At 39.3% G+C, this 17,563-nt stretch overlaps 1 pseudogene; it reads right to left on the bottom strand.

The window, feature by feature from the left end:
* Positions 1 to 14,373: 14,373 nt before the first annotated feature.
* Positions 14,374 to 16,016, bottom strand: LOC148920623 (E3 ubiquitin-protein ligase PUB23 pseudogene; annotated as a pseudogene).
* Between the last annotated feature and the right edge of the window lie 1,547 nt (positions 16,017 to 17,563).

The raw sequence follows: 17,563 nt of genomic DNA, 5'->3' as shown, positions 1-17,563 counted from the left end.
AGTTCATAAAGAGTAGACATATTTTGAAAGATATCAAAATCTTGTTGATGTACTTCAAACTCAAAAAGTTCTAGCTGACACCTCAACAAACACAAGTCCTTAACAGTGAAATCAGAAGGATAAATTTCTTTGCAAGCTTGCAAATATCATCGATCTTAAATGCTTTAAAATCATTGCTAGGGTCCAAAGCAGAACTAAGAATAAGAAGTTCCATTATTCCTTCACTGAATCTATTGTTTAACTCTTCCAATTGATAATCTATTGAATCATTGAATAAATCAACCCTGTAATGATGCTTCCTAACGAGTAGCTCCAGGCCGATGCAAGGTACCAATATGATTAGCCCCTTTACCTGTCTCACGTTCACTAATATCCAACATATGTGCAATATCAATTGCTTAAGTTGCCTGTAACTGGCCATGGTTCTTGGCACTTGGGAGAAGCAGTAGTGAGATTGATAATTAAATTCAATGTTGAAAGGAACAACCAAATAGGAGCAACATCTTTTGATGATGCAACTAATGCTAATTATAGTATGTGAGCAAAACAATGCACATAATATGCATAGGGGCAATCTCTAAGAAATAATGCTTGTAGTCCATTCCATGCGCCTCACATATTGCCATCCCCATCATATCCTTGACCTTGGATTTTATCAATTTGGAGATCAGAATTAGTAAGAACCCGAGATATCTCTTGTTTAAGTGTTGAACAACTAGTATCTTCAACCCTCATAATCTCAAAAAAAAAAAAAAAAAAAAAAAAGAAACTTTCTCGTACAAAACCATATTTATCAACAAATCTTTAAAAAAATGGTCATTTGCTCTCTCTTTTGCTTCATCAACAAGAATACAATAATTTGATTCTCCAACTTCTTCACGAATTTTAGTTTGAACTTTGTCTGCAAGAATATGTAAAATTTGTTTTTGAATCAACCCTGAGATATATTTAGCATTTCTAGGGGCAATCTCTAAAGCAATTTCAACAACTTTATCATTCCATTGAGCTATATATTTTATCAATTCAATAAAATTACCACATTTCATTGAATCTATCGATTCATCATTACTTCTAAGAGAACATGATTGAAATGTAAGCCATCAAACACTCTCAATTGTTGCCTTGAGCCGTAATCAGTTCTTCAAAATTAGCTGTTTAGGTTATTTATGAATAACTTTCTCAATATGTTGAGAAGATTTCATTAAGTCCTCAGCAATGAAAATGCAATCCAACATAAGCAATCCAAAATATATGCAATCCAACTGCAGCCATGGAACATAAAGCCAATATTTAACAATAATATTCATTGTACCTACTATCAAGATTTATTGTACCTGAACCTGAGCATATTGCAGCTTTGGTGGAGTTTCACATTACCTTAATTTGTCAATACCTATAGTAGAAATACATATAATATAAACCCAAATATTTAGAATAGCATTCTTTAGTGAATACACGGCATAAGCAAATAAATTGAAAACTACAATCAAGTTTACCTTGAGAGGAAATAAAGTAAAAACACCTATGGTTCTTTATTGCCTCTTGATCAAAGTTCAAAGAGATATGAGATACTTTTTCGTGGCTGAGAGAAAAGAAAACATAGGGCTGTTTTGTTAGGCCAAACAAAAGCCAAAGAATAGGGTTTAAGGTTAATTGGTAAAATTCAACAATATAAAAAAAAAAAAAAAAAAGGGTTAAGTAGGCAAAGAGAATGCAAGTGGGGTGAAGATATATTATTAAATAACAATATGTATTTTTTTTATTAGTTTATTATATTAGAGTTAACCCAAAAAAGTTGGACTAATATTAAACAAAGGCAAGTTACAATGTTTGGCAAAAAAAATATTAAACAAAGGCAAGCGGGTTAGGCTAAAATTTTTGGGGAGTAGAAATAGATTATAAAAGTTGGACCCCCTTTAGTTTTCTACAGATTTTGCACTTGGCTACAACCCACTTAAGCATGTGAACAGTACCGTCCTTGAATCAAAGTGAAGAAAATTAAAGAAACAAATGTTGCAAAAAATTAGTAAAAGGATACACAAGGGAAATTCACATTCAACCATCAAGTGAGATGCTAGATTGCCTACGTATCATAGGTGGGTCAAATTGATGTAGTTCATTTGATTGGATGGCTTTGTACAAGTTTGGTTTTGGAGTGGAGTCCTTTTGTATCACCTGGCTTTTATTTGATTGCTTTAGAATTAATGGGGATTTTTGGATTTGAGTTGATTAATTCAGAAATTACGAATTTTAGAATTTCAGGACTAATTGTTTCCAAATTGGAATTTTGTCTTTCGATGGACATTTTAATAAGGTTTTTTTTTATTTATCACAAAATGTTCCTGAGGTTCACGAGCCTATCATGTTGCATCCTTTTTGTTATTTTGTGTCATTGGTGGTCCTTAAGGTTAACATATATGTGCTCACAAGTTATCCCTGTCGTCAGGTTTCGTCTAAAAATCTATTAAGTTAATGATGTGACACACATATGGGCTTCACATATCCACTGATAAGGATGCCATGTGAATTAACTTAAAAAATAGTCTAAAATTTACAAAACCATTAAAAGAAAAACATAGAAAAGGAAAAAAATTCACCACCTCCTCCATCGCACACAAACCCTTAACCCCCATCTGCTCTAGGGACAAATTGACCTTATGGGTTGTATGGGCTGTAGCCCATAATTTTTTTTTTTAATATTCCTAATACATATTTTTGTACCCAATATGTCCTGGCATTTCCCAATAGAGGATTAGAGCATCTACATTTTAGGAGTTCTCTATAAAATTTTAACTCTAATCATACTCTCTAATTTAAGGAGTCATAAATGTTATAACTCTTTTTTAATTGGTTAATCTCTCTAAATATATATATATATATATATATATAATAGTTAGCATTAATTAAAGGTTTAAAAAACTCATTAAAAAAATCATTAAATTATAGCGAGCCACTAAGAGTCCTTTCTCTCTCCTCATATTTAAGAGCTCCTAGAAGTCTCCATATTTTAGGAGGTGGATAGGGAGCATGGTTGAAGTTATATTTTTCCAATTCCTCCCTAAAATTTGTCTTAGGAAGTGATTTAGGGAACCCATTGTAGATGTTCTTAGAGACTCAACTAACAAACTACAACGAATTTTGTTTAATTATTTAACACACTGCCATATTTAGAGCATCCACAATCATGCTCTCCATTTTTTAGTTAAATTTTAGCTAAAAGCATATCAAAGTTATTTTAGGAGCTCTCTATAAAATTTAAACTCCAATCATGCTCTCTAGTTCAGGGAGTCATAAATGTTATAATTCTCTTTTAATTGGTCAATCTATATTAAAAAAATAATATAAAAAATAATAAGCATTAATTAAAGGATTGAAATACTCATTAAATAAAGCAACATTAAATTATAAGGAGCCACTAGGAGTCCTTTCTCTCTCCTTAGATTTAGGAGCTCCTAAAGGTCTCTTTATTTTAGGAGATGGATATGGAGCATGGTTGGAGTTGTATTTTTCCAATTCCTCCCTAAAATTTGTCTAATGAGGTGGTTTAAGGAACCCATAATGGATGCTCTTACTGCTTCTAAAAAATGGTTTTAATACTCTTTCATTAATTAATATGCATTAAAATCATATAAGTTATAATCTTTGTCAATACTCACTTTTTTTTTTTCCGAAAGTTGGGAAGTTTTTTTAATACAAATTTATAAATAAACCCAATTCTAGACATGTATTTATAAAAAAACCCAAGTACTATTTAAACATAGAAACACACCCAAAATCAACCCCAAAGTCAACTTTTTGGGTGTGTTTATAAATGGGTTTTGAGTGTGTGTAATGATGGGTTTTGGGTGTGTTTATATGTTTAAATAGTGCTTGGATTTTTTTATAATTTCAACCTCTATTTTGGGTGTTTTAGTGAAACTCCCTTTTTTTAATTCAAGTCAACAATAACATCAAGTGCTAAAATACTATGGAGCCACGCTGGGCCAGAATGGTTCCAGACATAAGAGCCCCAAACTCTAGAGAAATAAGCAGCCACTTCATGTGGTGCTGTGTTACAAAGGCGTGGTATATGATGAAACACCACCCGTTGAAAATGTCGAACTAAAACTTGGATTTCATAAAGGATACCTTCGATTTCTGCCACACTCTTGCAGTCACCTCTTATCATCCGAATAACCTCCTGTGAATCAGACTCAACTTCTAAGCTCAAGAACCCATTATGCAAACAAAAACCCAACATTTCTCGTATAGCCTCTGCTTCAGCAGTGCTGTGCCACGCCAACCAATCTTTCGACCACCTGCTCGCAAGAGCTCACCCCGCTCAGCCCGGATAACCCAGCCAACCCCTCCCCTTTTCATTTGCGCCTCCCAAGCCCCATCACAGTTGGCTTTGACAGCGCCGGTAGAGGTTTCTGCCAAGTTCTCCTATGGGCCTTGGAGTTGTCAGGTGGTCTAGGCAGTTCGCTTCTGGGCATCTTGGTTTTCAACAGAGCCTCCCTATATTCATTAACCTGTAGAAGCCAACACTTGACCAATTCTAAGGGGTCCAAAGGTTGTTTTTCGAAAACTACTGCATTTCTCCCTTACCAAATTCTCCACAAACCAAAAGCCACCATTTGGAGGATCTCATCCATATGATCCACCTGAGCAAACTTTTGGAGCAACCATTCCCAACAAGTAAGGAAATCTTCTCCCTCTACCCCATGCACATCTAATTGTAAAGGACTTGCAAACCAAAATAACCTAGCAATTTCACATTGAAAAAATAAGTGGACCTCTGTTTCCCCACTATTACCGCATAGTGGACTGTCAGCCTCCACATCAACACGCTGTCGTCTGAGATTCTCACGGACAGCTGCAACATTCCAGCAGCACCGCCAGATAAACATCCAAATTTTAGGAGGCACTTGCAAGGCCCAAATACGTTTCCATGACCTGCTTTGTCCACTTTGGTTGCTGCATTCACCTCTCCCTTCCGGCCAAGCACTCCATTTCTTCTCAACTTGATTGCCAAGTCATAACCATACTTTATGGTGTACCCTCCATGTTTTGTAAAGTGCCATATTTGTCTGTCTGGACAGCCCCATCTGCTAGTGACCGTGGCTAGGATGAGTTGAGTCTCCTCAGAATTAAAGAATTTTTGGACTAGATCACTCCGCCATGTTTTGACTTCTGGATCAATAAGTTCCACCATGCGATGAGGCATCTCCGGGTGTCTAGAAAGAACCTTAAAAGTATACGGCTTGGGTAGCCACCCATCTTCCCTAATACGCAAAGACTCCCCGTTTCCAATTCTCCATCTCAACCCGGTTTCAAGCACCTTGCACCCTTGGATAATTCCTTTCCAGCCCCATGAAAAGCCTTTGCCACAACTTGCCTCCAAAAACTTCACACCATATGATACTTATCATTTAAGACCTGTGCTAGTAGTGACTCAGGATGCTGCACAATTCGCCATCCAATTTTAGCTAACATAGCTAAATTATAACAAATCAAATCACGAAACCCTAATCCACCAGCATATTTCAGTAAGCTCAGTCGTTGCCAACTAACCAGTGGATACCCTTCTGAGCCTTATTGTTGTGCCACCAATATCTGGAGATACCCTTTGTAAAGATATCAATGTTCCTAGTGCTGCCACATGTAAGAAGATTGAAGAATAAAGCTGTTGAGATATTGTTAGACCTGTTAGGCAGTTTAGGAAAACTGTTAGTATTGATAAGAGAAGGTTAGAGATGTTAGAGAGGTTAGAAAACACGTGAACAAGGCTTTAACTCAGCTGATATAAAGTCTGTAGTTGTGCTCAATTGAGCTTAATGAGAAATACAAGAAGTCTCTTCTCTATCTTTGAAATTCTCTCTGCTCTCTTTGCTTTACTTCTTTTCTCTCTACTCTATATTTCTTCTCAGTCTTCCTATCTTAACACCCTTCTCAATCTCCTTACATAGGCTAACAGGAAGCTTAAAACATGACATTGCCATTGCTACTGCCTTAATAAGGATTTCTTTGCTTGCCCGTGATAAAAACTGTTCCGACCAACCCATCAATTTTGAGCCTGTTTTCTTTCGCACCTCATCAAAAACTGCTCTCTTAGAATCACCAAGGTCTGCATTGAGTCCCAAATATCTACCAAAGCCATCATTTTGCTGCACCTTCAGAAAGTCCACAACTTTTTGTCGTGTTCGCATAGGGCAATTATGACTAAAGAAGATGGAGCTTTTATCATAGTTGATTGCTTGCCCTGAGCCCCGTTCATAACACTCTAGGATAGATTTCATGTTTCGAACTTTCTGTTCCTTAGCTTGGTAAAACAATACAGAGTCATTTGTGAAAAATAAATGTGTGATGCTTACTCCATTGGGTTGAAACCGGAAACCATTCAGGCTATGTCTCTCCTCATTATAGTGAATTAGTGCCGAAAGCCCCTCAGCACAGATCAGAAAAAGGAAAGGTGAGAGTGGGTCACCTTGCCATAATCCACTGGTATAATATGCCCAGCTACCACTCCATTGAGAAGGATGCTGTAAGAGACAGTAGAAATGCATTCGTACACCCAACTACAAAATAAATCACAAAAGCCCAAAGCCTTCAACATAGCCATCAGAAAAGGTCATTCAACTTTATCATATGCCTTCGCCATGTCCAAATTTATCGCCAAGCTGTGATTATCAGGCCCCTTTCGCAATTTCAATGAGTGCAAAATCTCATGAACAATTAGTATATTGTCTGTAATTAACCGTTCAACCACAAGTGTCGACTGATTGAGGCTTACAATTCCTGGTAGCACCTGCTTTAGACGGTTAGTAAGAACCTTCGAAATAATTTTATAAAGTATATTACAAAAGGCAATGGGTCTCCACTGCGTCATCTTCCTGGGATTATTTACTTTCGGGATCAGAACCATATGAGTATGATTCAGTTGCCGCAACATCCTCCCAGAATGAAAAAAGCTCTGGACTACCCCACTAACATCTGCGCCAATTTCCTCCCAAAATTGTTGGACAAAACTGCCAGTGAACCTATCAAGCCCCGGTGCTTTTGTGGGATTCAGAGTCTTCACCACCCTGGTTATCTCTTCTTGGGTCACAGGTTTCGTCAAAATAGCATTGCATTGGTTAGTGATTTAGCGGCCCACACACCCTACAATCTTAGCAATATTTGTCGGACTGCTCGTTGTGAACAGTTGAGCAAAATAGGATGTCGCAATGTCCCTGATCTCCCCATCCCCCTCACACCACCTCTTAGCACTATCCTCCAAGCCAAGCATCCGATTAGCTCTCCGTCGTTCCAGCACCTTATAATGAAAGAATTTTGTGTTTTTCCCCCTCCTGCAGCCACTGAACCCGAGATTTGAGCTTCCAGTAAGCTTCTTCTTCTTGTAAAGCAGTTTTCAGTTCATACTCCAACAGCCGCACTCATACCCCATCAAAATTACAGTCCTGATAAGCCGTGCATAAATCTCCTTTGAGTGTTGTTTATACCATAATCAACCGAGCATATCCAGCCTCAAAACAACTAGCACCAAGGCAGACACGCCTTCTCCCCTGCCGAAGGAAGACACTTTTCCGAGGTGCCAAGCACCGCCGAAACTCCCGACTGCAAGCTCACAAACTGCTAAACCTAATTTTCATGACACGTGTCACCACCGCGGCGACTTGCACAAAGTCCCACATCGGAAATTTACACCATCCTCCCACTTTCACTTCCCTATAAAAAGGGAACAATACCCTAGTAAAAGGGGTAACTACTTTTCTACCTTTTACTATTACTCTACAAAAGTTACCCTTCTTAGCTGACTTAAGCATCGGAGAGCCTTCGCCAGACTACACCGGTGTCCGAAGCTTAACGACTGCTTCTCCCATTTTTGTCTTCTGCAGGCTAGCCTTTATTGAAGGTCCAGACCCTCTCCCTGCTGAAGGCAAATCCCTTTTGTTTTCTCTAAGTTGACCTTCTCCGAAAAAGAGCATCAACAAGTGTCTCAATACAAACTCGTGAGTTCCGCCACTCACTTCTGCGCCAGTTGAGGATTCCTTTTCTGACCCATTGAAGTTTAGAGACCACTTGCACACTCCGAGAGCCACGAAAAGATTCCCCCCATCTGTCCTTAACCAACTGCAGAAACCCGTCAGTTGTGTTCCATCGCGGATCATAGATAAAATGTCTTCGCCATCTCTTTGGCTCGCTTTGGGTTTGTAATAAAAGCACGACATGGTCAGAACCAGAAACCAGGAGATGATGAATTTTGGCGTTAGGGTATAAATATAGCCATTGATCTATAGCAAGACCTCTATCTAGCCTCTCTTGTATGCCTCCGTCGAGTCGTCGGTTCCTCCATGTGAAAGGGTGGCCCATGAATCCAAGATCAAGTAACCTGCTATCAGTGACAAAGGTGCGAAAATCTAATATACTTCTCACTGTACGTGTTGCACCACCCACTTTTTCATAAGCATCCAGTATATCATTAAAATCTCCCATCACAAGGCATGCCTCCTGACAGCGAGACACCCGCTTTTGTAATATTTGCCATTGAGTTCTCCTAATATGGTCCTCCCTACTTGCATAGACTGCAAAAAATCTCCACTAACAACCCTTGTCTTTATCTTGTACAAACCACCTCAATAAAAAAACACCCACATACTTCACCAAAACTACAACTTGCATGTCATGCTAGAACATACAAAGTCCCCCACTTAAGCCACACAGCTCTACAACATGCATATACATCATCCCTAATTGACGTTGTAAAAACTCACATCGATTACTCCTATTTTTTGTTTCAATGAGAACCATCATGTCGGGAGTTTGGAGCCTAACCTGCTCCTTTAGGCTAGAAACTGTTAGGGCACTCCCCATCCCCTGACAGTTCCAAACAATGATCCTCATGGCGCCCGTGGAGACTCGTTAAGGCCGATCTCCACTGCCTGACTGTAGTCGAACGTAAAAAGTAATTCCATGTTTGTGGTTGTTCTACCACTCCTCCCCCCCTAAGTGGTGTCCTTTACTATTGACCTCTTGTCCCTGACAATCCCTTCCGACTCCTCGCGTCTTCTTTTTCCCATCCCTTCTTTACTATTGAACATAGTATGTGGTTGTGTCCAGGCAATGAGTGGGCCCAAATTAAACGGATCAGATCCTTGGGTAAGCCTAATAGGTTGCACCTGCCTGGATTAACCAAACTCTACAGTCTGTGCCTACATACTCTGGACAACTCCCTCTACCACTTTAGTTTCATTCCCCAGCTTCAAACTAACATTCAGATCAATTACCAGCCCATTGTCTTCAAAAAATGATAATGGATTCATTGTTGCCATCCTCCAAACCTGTTGGAGCTTGTAAACCATTAGATGACAACTCTTGCATGCGAAATGTGACATCTCCAGGTAGAGGCATCGACTCACCCCCCTTCCTAGGATGCCGGCATCCCATGCCTCCTCTCTAACTCTACGCTCACGTTCCTCCTCCTCCCGCAGACGACAGATCCTATTGGCTAAGGAGGACTCTTGATTTGCGGACTTGCCTAGGGTTGAAGCTGTATCCTTAAGGTCTTCACTCATGTGTTCCCTCCATCGACGATTGCCACCATCACCCCCTTCATCTCTACGCCACGACCCATTACTCCTATATCTCACGGAATCCCCTCGCCAGCGACCATCACCTCCCGGTTCATCCTCCAAAAGGCTTAAGGAAGAACCAGTCTGCGATCGTCTCCCATTAGAGCGAAGCCTCCTGCCTCTCATGTCTTCCTCAGCCTCCAACCCAGCAAAGGCCAACAAACTTTCCTTGGTCACCACGTTATCCCCATGTTGGTCTTTGAGTTTTTCACTCACTTAAATCACTCAAAATCACTATGCAATACATTTCTTTCAATTATTTTGTGTTAAGATAATATGTAACATTTTCTATATTTTTCTCACAGTTTCCATCATTTTTATCAAATTTGTCTATATTTCCTAATTTTTGGACCACCAATATTTCCGAAACCATCACCCCCCCTCCTCTCTCTATGCACATATCTTCTTTTAGTAGGTTTGTACGTAAGGTAAATTTAGGCCACTTCATTTTCAAATTCGAGGTCCATCTGTTTCCCTCTTTTCAACCGCGGCGGTCGACAGAAGGAACTTTTGGTCCTTCTTCTTTTTTTAGTGCGGGGCGTGCCACCACCAAGCTCCGAATTTGGGCTTGAATGGAATATGAGTAGATGGATATGTTGCATCCGAGATCTGACTTTAATCAAACAATTGTTCCGCCGAGCAAGGAACCTCATCACGGCCTAAGTTCTTTCACTACCTCGGGTCAAGGCTATGCGACCAAATGATGTGGAGTGGGTGGAGATGAAGATTAAAGGTTAAACGTAATGAAACGAAAAATAAGTGCGTAAAGTAAAGGTGCTTAAACTTAAATATAATTTAAAGACAAATGCGTAAAGTAAAGTGTGAAAGATAAATAACGTAAAGACGAGAATTAAAGTGCGATAAAATGAATCAAAGCGATAAATAAAGCAAGAATGAAATGAAAGCGATAAGAACAATAAAGTAAAATGAACTTGAAATTAAACTTAATTGAAGTGCGATAACAATGAAAAGTAAAGCAATTGAAATAAACTTGAATTTAAATTACAAGATAATATAAATTGAACGAGAATTTAAACTTATACTAAGAAAATGAAGAACTCGCTACATTAAGTGCATGAAAAGTAAAATCCTAAGTCTAGGAAAAGAAAAGTGCGAGATGAAAAATAGGTTTGTCTGTCTGATGTTGTTTGTATTCTGTCTTCGTCTGGTGAAGTTTATATAGGGCATTCGTCAGCCCATGAGCTGGCCATTGAATGGCCAAATGTCAACCCTTTTAAAATCTTTCCTTTTGAGGCCTCTTGAATTCGTGGGATTACATTGGTTGAAATATTCTGATTGATTGATTCTCTCTTGTTTTGGAGTATGCTGAACTATCATCAATCTCCTTGATGTTGTTGCCCATAAATATTACTTAAATATGTGTTATGAGGATGTAGGGGATTTTTTCTTTTGGCAGCTACAAATGGGCTGGGCTGCCGTAAAAATCAAACTGAAGAAAATATCCCCTGTGTCTGAGTTCAGAGATCAGACCCCAAAATGTTTCGAAAGTATAACAAAGCCTTAGGAAACACCTTGGTTACCTTTACCACCAGAAAATAATGGTTGCTTACAGATAGATTATTAGTGCTTACAGATGAGTTCTTAGCTTGGCATAAGGAGATCGTGGCATGAAAGCAAAATTGGCATGAGTTTAGCATTAAAGAGAAAAATTATGTATTCTCGGAAGGAAGAAAAATTATGGCTGCTGAAGTAAGCTTGATGGATACGGCGGCTGAGGAAGGTATTTCTAATCCTCCTGGCTTCGACTTAGTTCTTTTTCCAACATCGCAATGATGTCTTCTTGGGTAACAAAAGATGGTCCCTCTTGTTTAGACCCCTTTCCGGCAGTAGCAGACTCTTATTGTGGAAGTCTCTCTTTTCTTTACTTGGCTTAGCAATTGAGTTTTTCAACTTCTTGATCGTTTCTGCCATTCCCCTTTGAGTCTCTCCCATAGCATGGATGGCTGCAACAAGGTCTGTAAGGGTGAAAGCTACCTCAGTTGCACGTTCTTCTTCTCTAGAGGAGGCATGTTGCCTTGATTCCGGGTCACCATGGTTTGGCCCATCTTGGGAGGTCATGTTGTTGCTTCTAGTCTTCTTCCTTGGAGGTATTGATGAAGATAATGGCCTAATCCTCAGCAGAGTCGCCAATTTATGTAGGGGCCTTTTTCTTCTGACATCTACAAATGGGATGGGCTGTCGTCAAAAGCAAACTGAAGAAAATATCCCCTGCGTCTGAGTTCAAAGATCAGACCCCAAAATGTTTCAAAAGGATAGTAAAGCCTTAGGAAATACCTTGGTTACCTTCACCAACAGAACATAATGGCTGCTTACAGATAGATTCTCAGTGCTTACAAATGAGTTCTTAGCTTGGCATGAGGAGATCGTGGCATGGAAGCAAAATTGGCATGAGTTTAGCACTGAAGAAAAAAATTATGTGTTCTTGGAAGGAAGAAATGGTGTCAAGGTAAGAGAGGAAAGATTTTGCAAGAAGATTTGGCTAAGAGAAAAAGAAGAGAAAGGAAAGGGTGGCTTGAGTGTTTCTTCTGGCAGCTTAACAGTGACTCTGTCAAATGTTAAAGCAATCTGCCAGAAGAGGGAAAATGGGGAAAATGGGTGAATAGTGCACGAAATTGCTGGGTATTGCAAGTAAGAGAGGAAGCTTGCTCTCTGGACGTGGATGGATTTTATTGGGTAGAAGAGACCCTATTTATAGCCGCTAGAAGCCATCTTTTTCCAAGAAACCCTAATGGCTTCTATCCCATTTTGCCAAGTCTTTCACTTCCTTTCTCCCATCATCCCTTCAATCATCCTATCTTGGTAAAATCCATTTTGCTCTTTCACACAAAATTAGGAATTTTGGGAGCTCAAGGTCCCTTTCCAATAGCTGCCCAAGTGATGAATTCCCATTTTTAGATATCTCATTTTCTCCCTTTCTTTTCCTCCTTCATGGTTAGATCTGATGAAGGAAAAAGCTTGGTATACATGCTGGTTCGAAGGGTGGCTCCTTGCGCGCCAATATCTTTTGGTTCTTTGGATGTTTTGCTTGAAAACTTGTTCCTTCCCTCCCAGCAATCCACGTGGTCTTCCAAGCTCCTTCCATGGCTTTGTCTTTCAACCAAATGCTGGAGCCTTTGCTGCCCCATACTTCTAATTTGTATGGGCTTTCTAAGATGGCAAGTCAATCTACCAAACAAATGGGTTGATCTCACCAAGTTTTGGGCTATATTGGTTAATTTTAGTGGACCATTTTGGTTGGGCTATTTTGGTTGGGTTATTTTCCCTTTTTGTGCTCACCCACATGTTTAGGCCTAAGAAATGGGCTTGGGTTCCGAAGCTTCAAGCGACCCTGAACCTCCATTTCTTGGCCCATCAATGGGCCTCATGACAACCTATTACCATCCATACCACAACCCACTCAAGCAAGCCCTGGACATTTGAGTGGCTTGGGCCCACTTAGGCTTGTAGCGTGGTTGGGTGTGACATGACGGATAATTGGCATGGGTTTGTAGAACTAATGCATTTTTATAATCTTAATCTTGATTCCTAGCATGACGGATTATTTATTTGGCATGGCACGTGAAGTGTGACTTGTGCGTGATAGATCTTTGTGTGCTCCAAATTGGGCCTTTTCTAAATAATATATCGTTTCAGGCTAGGAATTTATTCAGGCCCGATTGTGGATTTTTTGGGTCTCAACAGGGGACAAGAAGAAGGAGAAAGTGTTGTTGCCAACAAATTACTTGGATATGTGTCATGGGGTCGACCAAGTATAGACAAGAGAAGAACAAGAAAAGCCATATAAAATTGATCGAATTGAGAATTGATGCAGTTGAAGTTTAAGATAGGGATAGAAACAGGACAGTTCGAGGTTGGGTATGGCAATACCATTCCCGTTCCTGATTCTATCCCCGACTAAAAAAATATTCCCCATCCACATCACCATTGGGGCTACATCCTACCAAACCCGCCCTGAATCCCCTGATTTTTAATTCAATAAATATTTATCCTACATTATAACACTTAAATTTCATCTTAAATTATCATTAAACTCAATTACATTCAATTGAATTAAAAATTTTAACTCAACAACTCAAAATAATCTCAATTCAATTTGACAAAACTAAATAAATATTATTTATTATATAGTTACTGAAACTCAAAATAAATATTAAACTAAATATTATATTGCTCTGTTCACCCATCCGTCCACTTCACATGGAAGAAGATCCAAATAGAAACAAGCATGCCTTGTATTAGTTTCACTTACAGTTCTTCTTTTAAACATATATAAAGCTAGCAGTGCTTTTAACTTTTTCCAGTCCCTAAAAGGTTGCGAGAATATAGTTATTGATTATATTATATATTGATTAAAATAAACATATTATTTGTTGGCTCGGGTACGGAGATAGGGATAACAATACCATTCCTAACCGGAGATTTTTCAAATTTGGGAATCCCCATACTCGCCCCCGACTTTTTCCTGAAATCTTCCCCCATTAGGGTCGAGGGGCCCAATAAAAAACTGGCCCGATGGGAATTTATGCCATCCCTAGTTGAAGATAGTTAGATGACTTCTTTTGGGTTTTATATAACTAATTCATGCGCTCGAGAAGAAGGTGAATTAAATTGATTAATAGCCGACTCACTGCTTATAAGTATTTATAAGATTACCATGAGGGAACAATAATCATAAACGAATAATCTAATATCCCAACTACTACTGAGTGGAACCTCATTGATCATTTGTGTTTAAAAGAAATTGTTTAAGTTTACGATTCGACTAGTTTCAAAATATTAGATCGTACAAAAAACTAATGTGCCATGCCAAGCCAACTACAGATCGGTCTCATGTTATATTATATGAGTCAAATGTTCCAACAATAATATAATAAACTATAATAGTGAAACTTTCTATATTCTTGAACTCCCACTTTAATTGAACCCCAATTTTCTTCAAAACTGAGTTGCATGCATCTGATGATCCATCATGTTATGCACATACACAAAAAAAGAAAGAAAAAAAGATGATGTGTGAGATCATGAAGATGAAGATGGATAAAAAGGCAACAAATGACCAGGAATGCATGAAGAATTCTTCCAAACTCTGGAGTGCAATTTGAGAACCTCTCTTGCCTTCTCCTTGGTTTTAAACCTGCAATCCACTTGAAGCACCAAACACAACTTGGCCACAACACCCACTTGCAACATTTCCTGAAGAACACCACAAGTTGCAGAAAATCTACAAATGGAGGATAATATCCTCACTGCCCGGTCACTCGCCACGTGCGAAACCCTAAGGATCTTCTTGGACACAATGGCTAGCCCAGCCCCATGCTTCAACAACTCAGCTCGCCCTTCTGCACATCCACAAAGCTGATCCAAAAGGATTAGTATCAGCTCACTCGCTCTTTTTTCATGTGTCTCAAGAAGAGCCTCTATGAGGACTGCAACTGCGCCGCCTTCCACGGCTTTGATTCGGTTTCTTCCCCATGGGCAGAGCTCCACAAGAAGCTTCAATGCCGCCTTGGACGCTTGTTGTGAAATCCGATCATCCAGCACATGTACTATCTCGTGGAAGCACTCAACCTTGACACTCATCAACTGGATTGGATCTGCCACTTTGAAAACAGACTTCAATAGAATTATTGCGTGAGCTCGAGATTGGAAATTCTTGAATTTCAATGCTTTGACCAAAGACTCCACGATATTATTATCGCCATCGTTGCTTATGAGATCTTTGAGGCCAGCTTCCGAGCCTTTCAGAAGAAACAAGACTTCAACAGCGACTTCGATTATAGATGGATCATCAGAGGGAGCTTTGTTGATTATTGAGGCCACGTATTCGACTGCTCCTGCAGCCTCCAAGCAGCTCTTGTTCCTTTCGCTTTGTGTTATGGCGATGGATCTGAGCCTCCGGAGGCAATGGAGGTTGGTGTTAGGCAATTTCTTGGCTTGTTCGATGAGCTTAACGATCTGGGATTTGTCGAGCGGAGACTTTGGGGTTGGTATCCGCTCGACGCCATGTGAAGCGTTGAGGGTGCACCAAGCTTGGATTATGCGGCGGAGAGTGTGGTTGGGAGTGAGATCTGTGCCGTCGAACAAGGGCTGTTTCGTGATGGGGCAAGCCTTGTTCTTGCCTGCGAATAACCATCTCTCGATGCTTTCTCGGTCGTATGTGATCCCCGTTGAGATGGTGACGGGATCTCTCATGATTTCCAATGAAATTGGACAGAGAAAATGGGAAGGAATATCGACTTCCTCCATCTGTAGATCAAGAATTAATAATGAAAAGGTGTACAAGTAGAAATTTGGAATACCAACAAGAAGTGTTAAGAATGGACAGAGAGAAAAAGCTCAAAATTGGACACACTTGAATAATGCAAATCTGACCCTCTAAAAATGTCAAACAGTGGAAGTTTTCTTTATCTGAAATATGTCTTAGAGATGTAACGCTTACATATCAGGAGAAGAGATGTGAAGCAAGTTGTCATCAAACGATGGTCAACACACGCAAATTGGAAAATAAAAAATATGCATATTACATTTATGTATACAACTACCAATTAATTCACACCTTTTTCCAAAGTCTTGAAAAAAGAAAGCTCAAAAGACGACTTCGATGTTAATAAATAAGTAAATTGGACACACTTATTTCATGTTGATTATAAACTCAATTTTGTTTTTGTTTTTGTTTTGTTTTGGTTACATGTATTGTGGGCATGAAATTTTCCTCGATTCATAACTTTCTACTCATAATAAGTAAACATGCCAAATATTAATCATAACATATCATATCGAACCAGTTTTCATCACATAATTTTTTAGATTCTCCAAAAAGACACAATTATAAAGGTAAGGCTTGATTTTATTTCTGACATCTTTCTTCTAACTAGATAAAACCATAATTTTTTTTTCCACACATAACCCAACTAGATAATATTTCTGTCTGTGATTTTATCAACCAAACAAAAAAAAAAGCCATTTCCACATTCATGATATGTAAAGTAAGACTTGACTTTTTAATTTATTAAATAAAATTATTTAGTTGCACAATGGCTATTTTCAGTAGAATGAAATAAATATGGGTTTGCCTCGAGGAAAGGGTGGTGGGTGTTGCGAAGCGTGCCTGATCTGGTTGGGCTTGGGGGTATTGACTTTCTCTCTCTGAAGTAATGTTAATTTATCTCTCTAGATCGTGGGGCTGCATTGGGTGGTGCCGACATCTTCTCAGCAGCTCATGGGGCAACTGGATGGATCTGTCAGCGGACTCACGCATTTCTTAAATGCCCTATAACTGGTAAATGCATTGGGTCAATTCCCAACCGCCGTTGAAGAGTGAAACTATTCAATTTTTTTCTTTTCTAATATCAAGACTTATTCTAACATCTTTCTTCTTTTTTTTTTTTTGAAAAGGTTGATTTCATTCCATTAGAAGGGAGGAATAAAAGGCATGTAGAGTGTGGCCTCGTTAAAACCTTCCCGGAGAAAACCACAAGGGAAAAACCCCGGGGTAGGAAAGAGTACCACATATGCCAATAACGTACAGAACAAGGAAAATTACATAACATCAGAAAACAAAACATCCTGTAAGAAAACTGGGGGATCAGTAACCCATTCTGCTGCTTCCTGGGAATGCAGAGCATAGTGAGCCAGGCGAGTTGCAACCCCATTAGCCTTCCTCTCTGTAAACCTCAAATAGACACACTCTTGTATGGCCAAAAGTGTTTTACAATCCTCAATTAGGCAACCAAGGTGGGACAAATCCGCTTGGCCCTGTTGTACGGAGTGTAGAGCGCCTTGAGAATCCCCTTCTATATAACAATCCACGTTGGACCATTTGGCAGCATAGATTAGTCCTTCTCTTAATGCAACTAGCTTGGCATGCATGGGATTTGATACTCCACGTAGCACAACCAACTTGCATGCAAGAAAAGCACCCGTATAATTTC

Source organism: Prunus mume, linkage group LG1 (assembly GCF_029339155.1).
Source record: "Prunus mume cultivar Tortuosa linkage group LG1, ASM2933915v1, whole genome shotgun sequence".
NCBI classification, from domain to species: Eukaryota; Viridiplantae; Streptophyta; class Magnoliopsida; order Rosales; family Rosaceae; genus Prunus; species Prunus mume.
The sequence above is the reverse complement of the archived record's forward strand: the minus strand, read 5'-3'. Positions and strand labels throughout refer to the sequence as shown.